This window comes from Capsicum annuum, chromosome 4, assembly GCF_002878395.1.
Source record: "Capsicum annuum cultivar UCD-10X-F1 chromosome 4, UCD10Xv1.1, whole genome shotgun sequence".
NCBI lineage: Eukaryota > Viridiplantae > Streptophyta > Magnoliopsida > Solanales > Solanaceae > Capsicum > Capsicum annuum.
The window spans coordinates 97,587,578-97,601,754 of NC_061114.1; positions in this window are offsets into that span (position 1 = coordinate 97,587,578).

Sequence of the window (14,177 nt, forward strand, 5' to 3'; positions counted from 1 at the left end):
CAAAAATTCCAAGTATAATGAGAGATATTCTCATTTGAAGTTGACTATACCAATATCCTTCTTAAGAATTCAATCGGTAAGGAATGTTTTGATTCGTCTGATAGTTGGGAGTTATTTGAAGCCTTAATATACATCTAACTTACTCATAAAACTATAAAAGAACCATGATGTACTATGCATGAGCTTGGTACATGTCTCTAATACTGGTTTGGATTTTTTGGGGTATTATAATAATATGCCCAAGAAAGGTCACAACACATAACAAAAATTCACACTTAGAAAATTATGCCTACATTTTCTGGTCCTTAAGGGTCTGTAACACAATTCAAAGATGATTTTCATGATCCTCCTCACTCTTAAACTATATCAAGATATCATCAGTGATTATTATACAAACAAATCAAAAAATGCCTGAATCCTTGATTCATTATGTCCATAAATGCAACTAGGGAATTAGTCAACCCAAATAACATAAACAAAAACTCATAGTTACCATACTGGGTTTGGAAAGCAGTCTTAGGAATATTAGCCTCCATAGTTTTCAATTGATGATAACCCAACCAAAGATCAGTCCTAGAGAAATATCTAGCACTCTAAATCTAATAAAAAAGGTCATCAATCCTAGGAATAGGGTATTTATTCTTCACTATCAGCTTATTCAACCGATGATAATCTATACACATTCAAAGAGGCCTATATTTATTTCACACAAAAAGTATAGGTGCACCCTACATAGAGAGACCATCTTTATTTCCTAAGTTTGGGCCTTCTGTTTATCATATGACTAAGGCTTACTTGTCGTATGATATGGTTATTGTTTAGGGGTCTTGGTAGTATTTTACTCAATTTAGTTTTGGTTATTTACTATCCAAGGTATGAATGGACAACATAAGGGTCATTTAGAGATAGTACGAGTGGCATAGTCTAATTCATATGTTGTCTAGTGTCCAACCCCTTTAATTCTATCTTGGATATAGTTTGAGGGTATTAATTGTATGGTATGGGTATGACTTAGGAAAAGGAATTCATATGGTGGATAGTGTGTGATGTCTAATATTCTATCTAGGGTAAGAGTGGTGGGTACCACTCGTATGTTATGTGTATGAGTTAAGAGGGTCGTACCCTCTTATGGTGATTTTTATAGTTTAAGTTGGGGGTATTCTGGACATTTTACTTGTTAAAATCTCTTTACCCCATGAATTTAAAAATATTAAGACTTAATTTACCCTATTCATGTCAATCAAAACCACTTTAAACACTCTCAAATCTCTTTCAAGGCTCTTGGTTCAAGAAAGGCTAGGGTTTTCTTCCAAGTTGTCAATTAAGGATTTTAATGGTGGTTTCTCCCTATCTTCTTTGGTATCAAAGTTATGTTACTCCTCCCTCATTGTTAGTTCAAACAAAAAGCATGTTTTCATGGATGGTTTTCATGATATTGATGTTGTATTATTTGAGTTTTGAAATATATGTTGTGGGTTTTGGTTATTAATGGTTGGATGATGTTTCTTGTGTTCTATTTATAGTTTTTCATGTTATAATGTTGGTTTGAACATGTGGTTGCATTGGAATGGTTAATTGGTTCTTGGTTTTAGTTTTGGAAATTATATACCCTCAACATATTTGATAAAATGCCTATGAGAATGGTTTTTTTTGCATAGTTAGACTTTCATTGAAAGTTTTGCATTGTATAATATGGTAATGGAACTTAAATTTGGTTTGTATGGCTTAAATGGTAAGGCCTTGGTCGCCATGACTTTAGTTTAAGTAAAAACCCTTAAGGGGTACAGAGGAATCCCCCAAGTAATTTTAATAATGGAAACTATGGGGTACATAGGAATCCTTAGGTATTATCTAATGACATTGCTTGCAAGAAATAGTTGGTATGATGATATCATTTCATAATATCTTAGTAATAAACTCAGAAATTGGTGGTCTAGTTATCTGCTAAAGGTTTTAACTGGGCAATAAATTTGGGTTATCATAGTTAGCCATGAAGTTGTGAGTTCAATGGGAGGACACTGTAAACTCATGTTTGCCGACATAAGGGTTGTTCATGGTGACCATATACTTGCAGGGTAGATAGGAATCCTCTATTTTATACTTGTATATATGTATCATGGATAGCGAAGGGTACACAAGAATACTCGGCCCCTATGATATCTCTGGTCCGTGCAGCTACACACACTGGGGCCAGTCTGAGGTAACACTGGACCATATAGCTCGTGGGTGTTTTTTGGATGGTCAAGCTATACATCTCAGGTTAATGATTTTAATGCATGTGAAAACTGATTTTCTTTCCCGACATAGATTATATATATATATATGGATGGATATGATGGCATATGGTTATTTAATTGGTTTTAAATGTTGGAATTATTATATCCTTACTCCTGAGTATATGCTAGCATTCACCCGTTATCCCATCTTTGGGAGCTATATCCCCATGCGATGCAGGAACTAGCCATACTGCTCCTTCTACTTAGTGACTTAGATTCGAGAACAACTTTGTGTCGGATTGAGGTGTTTAACTTCCATACTCCTAAAGGATCCATTTCATGTTATGGTCTTCTCTACATACTTTTGTTATTTCTTAGACTTTGGTTTTAGCTATAGTCGAGGTCATGTCCCGACCGAATGTTATTTTTATTTTAGATAGAGGCTTTATCAGACTACTTTGGGTTGGCATGGGTGATGTCGATATTGGTGTTAGCCTTGGCATTGAAACTAGCATTGGTATTGGTATTGGGGCTGACACCATTTGACTATATTTGAAATATGATTATTCTATCTCATTATGTTATATGAATAAAACTCATATGACATAGGCTGTAGGATGGTTATGGTTGGGTATTAGGGGTGGTCTCTGGTCCCGGTTAGTCTTGAGGTACCCGACACGACTAGGCCCTGGACTGAGTCATGTCAGATTGGTATAAGAGCCTTAGGTGTAATTCAAGAGGGGGAGGGGTGAAATAAAATTTTCTTCTGTGAGTCTACTACTAACTCCTCATAGTCGACTCGCTTGCAAATCAAAACTTTTCACAAATAAAGTAAACTTAAACAATTAAGCACATAAATAATAAAGCATAAAGTTAAAAACATAAAGATTTATCTTGGTTCGGCACATCAATCCAGTGCCTACAACCAGTCCCCTTGGGTTTTAAGTTTTCTTTAGATTGTTGAAGGTCTGGTTCGAGTACAATGATAGGAAACAAGTTTTGAAGACTTATTTTTCTCTTCAGATCTTGTGACACAACTTCAGTTAATTTTATAAAGTTGACTCAATCCTACTCTTTATATAACAATTTTAAACTAACGTTATAGAGCTTTGTAAGACTGAAAAGTCACTTTGAATTTTCTCCTTGAAGTTGTGTGAAGAGTGTCTGTGTTTGGTCTTCTCCTTTTATAGTCTTCGGCTGCTACCTTTCATAAGAAACCCAAGATATTTCTTATCAATCAAGAATTTGAATCGATTCCTTAATTGAGAAATGTTATTACCATTTGATGTGTTCATATTAGATATGTCCATATACGGCTTTGTATTACATCCATATAAGATATGTTCGTGATCTTTCCTTCTTTTTAGTCTTAGATGTCTATGTGATAGTTGTATCCTTCTTTCCTTCATTTAGATCCTGATTGATTTTCTAATTGATCTGATCTTCCATGAATCTGGGAATGTGATTTTCATTTCCAAGGTTGCCATGTATGTGCCGTGTTCTTCTTGTGATTGAATGTCTTTCCTTTCTTAAAGAGTGCCATGATCTTCTTGAGATTACTAGTCCTTCCTTTTTTAAAGAGTGTCGTGATCTTCTTGACATTACTGGTCCTTCATTTCTTAGAGAGTGTCGTGATCATATTATGATTAGATTTCCCACCTTTCTTAGAGTGATCTTTGATAGATCCTTGATTCTTTTACCATCAACAATCTTTCAGTATCTTCCATCCTTTATCTTGCAAATGATTCATTCATTAGTTTATCATTATTTAAAACCTAGTTTGTCATTATTAAAATGCTATCTAAGGAGGCTAATAATATCCCCCTTTTTGATAATGAAAAACTTAAATATCAGTTGATTTCCCTATTAGGATTGTTGTTTTAGGTCCCCTATCTTTCTGCCTTGGGGATGGTGATTTAGCTTATTTAGCTCCCCTATCTTGATAACTGTAGTCCGCTTTGATATGATGATAACTTGCTCTTCCTTTGTTAACTAACTAGTTAACTAATGCACATTTCCTCCCCTTTTGGCATTATCAAAAAGATGGCAGAGCAAGCACAAAAAAAGAATATATCCAGCCACAAAACAACGCTGAACTAGACAATAGCATAATAACAAGCTAAAATAGCATAGAGTACTAGTTATGTAGTTATGTTTGGAAAAAAAAGTTCAAAATAAGAGTATGTAGTATCTTTATAGAGGTCGAAGTTCAAGAAGGGACAGACCTCTTTCGAATGAAAGAGTTCAACATCCTTTATCAAGGAAGTAAGTGAGAGTGTTGTGCATGTTAGAACAGAAGCAATCATAAGATTTTTCAACCCTCCTGGTAAAATTTGAGTAAGAATTCTAAACTGAGACTGCAAGCTTATTTGAGGAGGAAGAGGATTCTGCCTTGATGGACTCAACTTGGGAAAACACCCTGTTAAATAATAGTAGTCCTTCATTTTTGAAGCCATCAAGAGAGATTCATACTTTACCTATATTAGTACCTATTTCTTTGTCCTGCTGCAGCAGCTTGGCAGTTGACTCCTTGATACTTAAAATTTCTTCTTCTATGGTAGTGAGCCTGTTCTTGATTTCTTCGGTCTCCTTATCTGCATAAAACATTGATTTAGGCACTATTTTCCTTAGCCCAGATGTAACAGGTCGGTTCTTGATAGACTTCTTTTTACACCATTCTTTCTGAATGAGGACATAGCCCATGCTTCCAAAGATTTTTGAATCATGGTGGAAGAGACTTCTCCTAATGGATAAGTTGAAAGGTCAACTCCATAGTAGATGAGAATCCAACTGATAAGAAAATTGTAGGGTAGGCTTTCTATGGCATGGGAGTTAGTTGCACTTTTCACCTTGTGCTCACGAATCTAGACACTCTAGTAATCTTGTACTTTCTGATAATGCGGTAGAGGACAAATACATTTCTACAAGTCACATTACTGAGGGACCTTTTTTGGGGAATCAAATTTGTTGCAATGATATGCGCCAAAATCCTATTATAGAAACTGAGGGATAAAATACCAAAAGCAAAGTTGTTTGTATTAGGGTCTAAGATAGCCTTCTTCGCTTCATCAAAACTCACTTTGAAATTCTTAGGCCAGCTTCCATTAATAAAGTGGACAACGCCAGAGAATTTTTTTTCAAACACTTTCTCAAATAAGAAGTCATTCAAAATAGTACATGTACTAATAACCAGAGCTTCTAGTTTCCCACTGTCAGGGAAAGGCAGAGATTAGAAAAAAACATATGGATTGGATCTTCAAACACCTCTAGCCCACATAGCTGAAACATCATTGACATGTCTTAAGCTCTGAGAAAGTGATTTATATTACACTGAGACTCATTTAAGAGAGAAAAGTTGATTATTTGTCCAGAAATGATGGGGCAATTCTTAAAGGAGAGAAACTTCTCCTTATGGGTAAGAGATAAGAATTTATACATGTCCTCTAGAGGAAGAGAATCCCAAGGAGAGGATCTCCTTTTATTAGAGGATGACAAGAGACTAGAAGTGGTACGTTTCTTGGACATAGTTGACTAGATAGAGTGTGAGAACGCCTCTATAGAGGACTCTTAGAGAAGGACAGGGTTAATATTGGAGGGCTTTTGATTAGTGGAAGCTTTTGTAAGATTATCCATTGATCAGGTTTTAGTCATAGTAGAGAGGATGAGGATGAATGAGTTTAAAAATAATAGGAAAGAGGAGGGGAAGAGACAAATTAAAGAGAAAGAGCAGAGGGTTAGGGTTGAAGATGAAGGGGTGGAGAAGTTTTAGGAAGAAAGACAGGCAGGTAATAATAAAGAAAGAGAGAGAGAGGTGGCATGAGAGAGAAGATTTAAAAGGAAAGGATGGAGGGGTCAGAAGATGTTGACGATTTTTGTGCAAAAAATATTGAAAATCATTTAGAAAATGTTCATCACTGAGATTTTCTCCATAAATGTTTGTAAAAAGTTTTGGTAAAAAGAAAAATAGAACTAAGTAAAAAAATAAGAAAAAAAATATGACTCATGAGTCATGAATGTAGAATCATTTTCTTAGTAAAAATAAGGTTGGACTAAGTAAAAATGACTTGTGTCCAAAAATATGACGCATAAATTATTGACACAATCTTTTTCTGAGAACCCCAAAAAAATATCATGGACAGAAAATACTTTACTCTAACATACTTACACAGAATAATTTAAATAGACAATCAACATAGACTTTTAACACATTCTAGGCAAAATTTTAAAAGACAAATTAAAACCAAGTAGTTGACGCAGGATTCAGAAAACAATTTCTAAGAGTTGTGAATAGTGCTCCAGTTTCTGGGGAGTCAACTAAAGTTTATTCCTTGCTGAGTCACACTCATGAGACGAGACCTTCATTAGAGTGGCCAAAAATTCTCAAAAAATATGTTAGAATTGAGAGAAAAGTATAAAACAAAAATAACAATTTTTTTTTTAAAACGGCGATAGAAAAGCCAAGGACAATTTATTCTGGATTTTGACCTTATCATAAGAAAAAGAAATTTAAGGCAGAATTCTCCAGGAGGGAAAACATCTTTATTTATTTTATCATTTTAGCTTCAAGAGTCGACTCTGAAGGGGGTGTAGTTGACTCTGATGATATTTCTTCTCATAGCTATCACTAAATCTAACATATTTTTTGGTAGAAACTTTTTCTCTCAAGCTATACTACTGGAACATCCGCCATCAATTCCTTCTTGTTATGGATCTTACAGACTGATGATTAATGATTTTACCACTCATTTGCACCAAACATTTGTGCATACTACCATGCTTTTTATAAGAAAACAACATTATGATTTAAATGTATTAATAACCACAATTTGTAGGTATATAGTTTAGAAGGTTAAAAGATATGGATCGGAGCTAAAAAGGGATCAAACAAAAGCAAAAGAGAGTGCAGCTAGAGACCTGGAGTAGTTCAGCCTCTGCGGTCGTGGTCAATCAATATGGTAAGCATAATGTGATCATAGAGCACAACCGCGGTCATTTAGCCGTGATCACGGTTCATTGGGAATATGACCCAGGACAGTTTTGTAAAATTTCATAGACGAATCTCAAATCATATATTAGCAAAAACCCTTTCTTCTTTGGGTATTGCTTATCTCATAGATATTTTGGAATTGAAAGCAAGAAACCCTAATTGGGAAATTGTGTAACTACTTTTGGAGGCTTAATTTTTTAGTAATTTTTTGGAGAATGAATGTTTTGGATAATCCCCATGGTATATCTCTTTTTACTTTCTTCATGAGTAGCTAAGTAATTTATTCTTGGGATTATGTTGAACTAAAGTGTAATTGTGTGTGGGTGTTGTTGTGTTTGCATGATTTTTAGTTGTTGAGTATGGATTCCACCATTGCTTAGGTTAATGAGTTGGAAATTGATGGGTGAAAAACTCAAATCTTCAAATAGGTTTGATGGGTGAAAACCCCAAACTTTAAAAACCCGTCATCATCCTTGAAAAATGGATAAAAATGAATTTGAGGTAACCCATAACATCTTTGAAAGAGGGTTATAGAGGGACAAGGTAATTGTGGACAATTAAGTCTATGGTTTACTTCCTTTTGCAATCTTTGAAATAAGTGTGATTGGAGTGTAAGCCATGTCAAGAGCATCATCCTAGAAATAGGGATGCTTGACTGATGTTGTGGGTGATTACGAATGGCACACTTGTTAGGTGCTCAAAAGAGTCAATGGGTGAAATCGTTGTAGTTTTATTGAAAGATTGACTTCAATAACTTTCGACCTTGCCTATCCTTTAATCAACAACTAAACTTCATGCAAAACCATCATCAACCCACACGCTTTACCTTTAGGTAGACATAATCCCAAGATCTTCTCTAATCTTGATTTTAAATCAAAAGTGTCATATTTATGCATTGGTAGTCGAAAATTGTTACAAATGAATCCCCCCATTTTATTTTACATGTCTTTCTTATTATCATTTTAGGTAACCTTTTAGTAATTAGATAACCCATAAGACTTGAAATTTATAGTTCACTCCTTGTGGATTCAACCCCAACTCTAGTTGATTATTGATAATGACCGCCTCACCACTCAATTATGAGAGTGAGTTGAGCGTTATCAAAATAGCACCATTGCTGGGGAATAGAATATAGATTTCACCTGTACGGTGTGATTCTTACTTGGGAATACCCGGGGTGGTTTAGTTTACTTTATTTATTATTTTTGATCTTTTGTAGACAATCGAAGTGTTAACGGAACAATGAGTGATAGAGCAAGCAATTTGTGCCCCTTTGATGCCTCTCTAGATGATGAGGGTCCACTAAATGAAAGAAGACAAACATGTCCAATTCGTATCCCACCAACTAATGGGAAAAAAGTCTTCCATGTGACTAGAATCATACTTCACATATTGCAAATAAAAGGATTATATGGGGGTCAAGACTTTGAGGACCCAAATAAATATTTGAAGAATTTCATGGAAGTGTGTGCATCGTTCAATATAGCACATAGTACTCAAAAATCCATTTGGATTTTCCTCTTCCCATTATCACTAAAGGGCGAGGCAGTTTTATGGCTCCGCTCACTTCCATCAGCTCAATTACCTTTTGGGGTGAGCTTACTACGGTGTTTCTTGATAGATATTTCCCTCCATAAAAAATGCTTCAAAAATGGGATGAGATTGTGAGTTTTCTACAAATGAGTGGAGATTCGTTGTTTGAAGCTTGGGAGAGGTTTAATGGGAAGCTATCTCAATCTCCAAATCATGAAGCCTGGAGAAGATGTTTCTCTAGATCTTCTACCGGGCCCTTGATCTATTAAATAAAACAGTGGTGGATAATTCGGTGGTGGTTCCCCAGTGAAGTTTCACCACCACTCGACCTTTATATTGATTGGAGAAGTGTCAAAACAAAATTAGGGTTGGTATACTGGAGAAACCAAAGCTCCCAAGATCAGTTCTACTACTTCCATGGTCGATAATAAACAAAGAAAGTGGAATGAAGAAAATGAGGAGAACATGGTGAAAATGATGACCCAACTTGAACTCTTGACAAAGCATGTTATGGGAGCACCTGCGAAAGTGGTAAATGTTGTAACATCAAAATCTTATGAAGATAATGAAGAAGCAAAGAAGTTAGATGAGGAAATCTGATATTTGGCTAACTACTCGGGGGGTTACCACCCCTCCTATCAAAGGTAAGGTAGGAACTAAGATTGGATGGACCATGAAAGGGATAGATATTGGAGAGATTGAGAACGCGATTATGATCGTTATGTTCCCCCTCATGATCGAGCTAAGGCCAAGGATTCAAGTGCAATTGACACAAAAAAAATCATGACCGAGGATGTATCATTTTGCATTTAAAACTGAACAGGAGAAAAATTCATGAAAATTGAGTAAACACTTGAATTGGGGAAAATAGGGGAGAAGAAATGCTCTAAGTTACTGTGATTGCGGTGATGCGAGTGTTTGCGATTGAGTCCACCTGACTATGATCGTGATCACTTCAGTCATTTAACCCCTCATTTCCCTCACACTCCCTTTAAAGATTGTACTCTCTTATTTAGGCTAATTTTTGGCCATGTTGCGAGCTCTCAAAAAACATCATTTCTCCCCTCTTGCATCATAACTCTGGTAAGTGTCATGAATTCATGTTTTTATTTTTAAAAGTAGGCCTTAGAATGCATCATTAATAGAGGGCCTAAAGTTTTGATTGTTATGACTTCCATGTTGTCATACTTGGTATGGGGTGATATTAACTTCTTAGATAAGGTGTGCCCATAAGTGGGACATCTTGAATACCCAATAATGAGTGAAAAATATAGACAAACAAGATGAGCACACCAAATGTTTGACACTTTTTCCAAATGAACTTTCAATAGGGGTAACTATTTTTTAAAAGGCGCACTCAAACACTTATTAGCATTGATCAATTGTTTTTCCTGTTCATCCATATAATTAATCATGCTAGTAACCCAGCTTGGAAGAGATCTAAACATGAGAACCTGGCGTAAAACCAACCTCAGGTATTGCAACCATGGTCAGTGATGAGTGGTGAATTTACTACTCATTTACACTCAACATTAATGCACACTACTATGGTTTGAATGTAAAGTAAGACACATTTGGGGTTAAATGTACTAATTTCCATATTTTGCAGGTAAACAAGTGTTGAGAAGAAAAGAAGAAAACTTGAGCTGAAAAGGATAAAAAAGGGAATTAAAGTAGAAAAGCTGGACAAGTTGAAGCAGGATCAGTATCGAGCCCTCATTTATTGCGATCATGCCGATTCAAGATAGTCAACCAAATACGATTGCAATGGACTAATCGCGGTTGCGGTAAATACGATGGTGACCAATCTTTCATGATTGTATAGGGTGGAAAATGGCCTGAGGGCAGAAACGTCATTCTAAACAGCTGACCCCAAATCCCATTTAAGGCTCAAAACCCCTTTATTATAGAATAATCATTTCACAATCCAACCTCCCATCCTTAGTTTAGATTTTGTAATTTCTTGGATCTTGGAGCTTAAATTTACACTAACTTGAGACAAGATTAAATTAAAGGAGCTTTAAAGTATAGATTTGGCTTTGTTTATTGAAGATTCATTTGAGTATAAAGTATGGTTTGTCCTCTCTTTATTTTTTATGAATAACTTTGATGGAAATGTTAGTATATTTATTTGCATTAACCTTATGATGTTCTAGATCTACCTCTTGGGATTACGCTTGATTAGGGTGTAAATATTTATGGGATTTGATTTATTTATGTTTGTTTTAGTTTGTTGATGATGAGTTCTATTATTATTTGATTAAATTTGTTAGGATTTGTGGTTGAAAGCCCCAAATACCCATATGGGTTTGATGGGTGAAAACTCCAAGCTCTAGAAAGCTCATAGCCATCTTCGAAAGAAGAGTTTTAGGTGAACTTTAGGAACCCACATCATTCTTGAAAGAGGGATGTGGAAACCAAAGAAATGGTAGACAATTATGTGTTTAGTTTGCTAATATATCACTATCTTAGACATAAAGGTGGTTGAGAAGTTAACTACACCATGGGTATCATCCTAGAAATAGGGATACCCAATTGAGGTATTGGGTGGCTTTAATTGATACACTAATTATATACTTGAAAGGGTTAATGGGTGACATCCTTGAGGTTTTGTTGAAAACTAGCCTCAAAGACCTTAAAACTAGCCTACTACATCATCAACAATTAGAATTTTCATTGAATTATCATGTTCCCATGCATATCTTGCCCATAGGAAAGCATAGTCCCAAGATCTATTTTAATTGATTATACTCTAATTATTCTTAGTCTTAAATTAGTCGCTTAGAAGCCTGAGAATTACTCTCACATTAGAAAATATTGAAAACCCTAAACTCTCTTGTACCATAGGTTTGAACTTAGCAAATAACTTTTATTTTGAACTTACTCAACCGTCACTCACAATGTTTCTCATGCATTCGACCTCGGCTCTTAGTTGGGAAAATATATTGGCAATGACCTCCTTCCACTTAATTTGACATATAAGTTGAGCATTATTAGTCAGATGGCTGCAATCACGGCAACACAAATGCAGTCATTGTTCGCGATTGCGGTATCCAGGGCCAGTTTCCTGCCATGCCAAAAATCCTACACTTCCAATTTTTAACCTAGAACCACCGAGCACCCATTCCAATGAGCATTAATGAGAAACATGGTACAGTTTGCATGTTAAAATGTCATTGATTGATATAATGTGTGCCTACATCTTTCAGGAGAACCTCATGAACAAGTATGATCACAATCGATTCATGGCACCCAAGTGCCACACTCACTACTATAGGAATCTTTCAAGGCAAATCTGCTCCTAAAAAGAGGTATTTTCTTGGAGAACGTGCCAGAGAAACTATCGATATTTCATAACAAACTTGAAGCCATAGGGTGGCAATGTTTCGCCCTGGATATATGCATTGTAAATGAACAAAGGGTCCGCGAATTTTATGCTAATATTAGTGAAGTGTCTTTTATGATTGTCAAGATTTGGGGAAAACTGGTTAAAGGTTGGGTTAAGAAAATTAATGATGTTTATGAGCTCAAACATACAGACATGGGTGAATTCAAAGTAAATGGGTGTAAATCGGGTAGTTGGTTGGCACAACGGCTATGCCCCAGAAAGGAAGTCTCTTGGACCAAGACTAAAAGCAACATCTCCATGAATGACTTCACTTTCGAGGCCCGCATCCGGTTGCATATCATTTGTAGCTAAGTTTCTCCTTGCACCTACATGACATCAATCCCAGAATTGCATGTTGGGATGGCTTCTTGTATTATATACGGCATCCTACTGGATGTTGGTATACTCATGGTCAATGAAATAGATTATTTCAAAAACTAAGGTGGTACATATATTTTCTTCCCATTTTTTACTACTGAGCTTTGCAGAAAAATAGGGAAGGGGGAGGGGGGAAGAGGGAGAGTATACTAATGATACATGGGTGCATCCTAATGCCCCCATCTATCCCTTGAGGATTCGGGAAGAGGGAGTACTCGATAAAAGCAAGAGAAGAAAGATCGACTTAGAAAAGCCAACATTCAGTGAACCCGAGTCTCATAGGCCAAGTACTACGGGACCACTTGAGGTGATTAGAGTAAATATTACAACCATAAAAGAGCTTGAGTCTAGTTTACCTCAAGGACTGAGTGAGCCCGTCACCACTCGGTCAGTTTAGGGTTGACATCCGGTTGTTCTGTAGTTTAGTGGATCCACGTAGCCATATGTTAGTACCCGTGGCACGGTACTAAAAACCTTCCAACTAGGGTCACAGGTTGGACCCCAACTTGCTCATTGGGGTATGTCGGTTAGATGATTGCTTCCACAGTCTCACTCTAGTATTCCACTCTGTAATTCAATTTTAGTTTTGACTGACCATAGCATATAGATACCAGTTATTCAATTATTAGTATTCAGTAATTTAGTTTATAGAATATGTTTGGAACATATTTTATGCTTGGTTATGTCTTTACAGATTTAATACATTCTGCTCAGTACTTTATTTTATTCATTCAGTCAGTTATTACTCATGTACATGAAAATATGCATATTAGCCTAACCTCATTTAGTATACCAGTACATTCAAAGTACGATCGCATATTCATTTCTTGTACTATGATGTTTAATATCATAGGTTTGAATGCTCAATTCCCTAATCACGCATAGATGTACCAGATTATCAGCTGTCGCATGGTGAGTTTGCATACTCCGAGGATATGGTTTATTTATATCAGTTTACCATATCAGTTTAGTATTTTCTATTCAGTTGGAGTTAGTTGGGGGTTTGTCCCTTCAACTCTACTGTCAGATAGTTTAGAGGCTTTTAGACTAGTACAGACAGTCAGTCAATTTTTAGTTGTTATTTATCAGCCATTTTATCAGTATTATCAATATTGTTTTCCAAGGTTGCCATGTAAGTCCCTTAATCTTCTTGTGATTGGATGTTTTTCTTTCTTAGAGAGTGTCGTTATCTTCTTAAGATTACTGGTCCTTCCTTTCTTAGAGAGTGTCATGATCTTTTTATGATTGGATGTCCTTCCTTTCTTAGAGAGATCTTTGATAGATCTTTCATTCATTTACTATCAACAATCTTCCAATATCTTGCATCCTTTATCCTGCAAAAGATTCATTCATTAGTTTATCATTATTAAAATATTATCTGAGGAGGCGAACACTAGGTTCATGGTCACTTGGAAATCCATAAAGTCATGTTAAGTAGAGTCTCTTTTAAGAGTGTGTAGCACGCCATACTCATAAGGGAGAGGCTACAATATGTATAGTAATGTTTCTCTTTCTTGTGTTCTATTTTCTAGATGTTGAGTCTATGGTCCTGAATTCTTCTCTAATACCTGTTTGTTTGCTTTTTAGATCATGCATCCTCGATAATCTAAAGCTCATAGAAACTCCATTTTCCTAACTGAGGCAATGTTGATAGGACCCATTCTACTAATAGGGT